Consider the following 1,690-nt stretch of genomic DNA (forward strand, 5'->3'; position numbering starts at 1 on the left):
TATTTGTGGCTCCGACTTCCAGCATCCGCAGTTCTTTTGGCTTTTATCTATTCATTCATGTTCATGTCACGCCATATATCTGTCAGAAATCACACAACATCAGGTTATAGTCCAACAGGTGTATTTGAAAACGCAAGGTTTTGGAGCCTCACTCCTCTTTCAGGTGTTAGTGAGAGAGATAGTATCAGACACAGAATTTATAAGTAAAAGATCAAAGGGTCACACCACTGATGAGGATGTACTAAACAAACCTAAGATGCTGTTAAATATTGAATCAGTTGGAAGGTTTTAATTGATTGAAACTGAACTTTAATGGATTAAAACAGTAACCTTTGTTTCAAAAGACTCATTCAATTCAAAATGCCTTCTGATGGTTTTTCAGGATATGTGTCACACCTTTTGTGCATGAGAGACAGTGAGCCATTTCCCTGACTGGGTTTTGAAATTCACATACCAGGATCCCAGGATGGCCCAGATTGAAATTTCAATTCAATAAAAATAAAGTCATAGAGCTGTACAGCATAGAAACATATCCTTCAGTCTAACTTGTCCATGCTGACCAGATATCCTAATTTAATCTAGTCCCATTTGCCAGCATTTGGCCCATATCCCTCTAATCCCTTCCTATTCATGTACTCATCCGGATGCCTTTTAAATGTTGTAATTGTACCAGCCTCCACCACTTCCTCTAGCAGCTCATTCTATACATTCACCACCCTTTGTGTGAAAAGGTTTCCCCCTCAGGTCCCTTTTATTTATTTTCCCTCTCACCTTAAACCTATGCCCCCTAGTTTTGGATTCCCCTACCCTGGAAAAAAAATCTTGGCTATTCATCGTATCCAAGCTCCTCATGATTTTATAAAACTCTATGAGGTCACAATCAGCGTCCGAAGCTTCAGGGAAAAAAGTCCCTGTCTATTCAGCCTCTCCCTATAGCTCATACCCTCCAAACTTGGCAATGTCTGTAAATCTTTTCTGCACCCTTTCAAGTTTCACAACATCCTCCCTATAGCAGGGTGACAATAATTGCACACAGTATTCCAAAACGGCCTGCCCAATGTCCTGTACAGCCTCAACATGACCTCCCAACTCCTATACTCAATGCACTGACCAATAAAGGCAACCATACCAAACACCTTCTTCACGATCCTGTCTACCTGTGACTTACTTTCAAGGAACTATGAACCTACACCCTAATGTCTCTTTCTTCAGCAACACTCCCCAGGGCCTTACCATTAAGTGCATATGCCCTGCCCTGATTTTCCCTACCAAAATGCATAACCTCACATTAATTTGGAATTAGAAGAAAAGCTAAGCCAATGGCAACCATGCAACCATTTTCAATTTTCATCTGGTTCACTAATGTCCTTTAGGGAAGGCAACTGCTATCCTTACCTAGTCTGGCCTACATGTGACTCCAAACCTATAGCAATATGGGTAACTCTTAACTGCCCTCTGGGCAATTAGGGATGGGCAATAAATGTTGGTCAAGCCAGCAACACCCACATCCCATAAACAAATATAAAATAAATGACCAGCAGCTAATTTGTGGGCACGGTGACCTTTTTTACATCAATGTTGTGAAAGGCTTCTCTGTTTGATGTCCTTTGAATTATGAATGTGAAACACACTGCATGTCAATCAGTATAGTTTCCAGTCAGAGTTTCTATTAGTCTGCATTATTCACTGT

The sequence above is a fragment of the Rhincodon typus genome, chromosome 25 (genome assembly GCF_021869965.1).
Source record: "Rhincodon typus isolate 14 chromosome 25, sRhiTyp1.1, whole genome shotgun sequence".
In the NCBI taxonomy this organism is placed as follows: Eukaryota; Metazoa; Chordata; class Chondrichthyes; order Orectolobiformes; family Rhincodontidae; genus Rhincodon; species Rhincodon typus.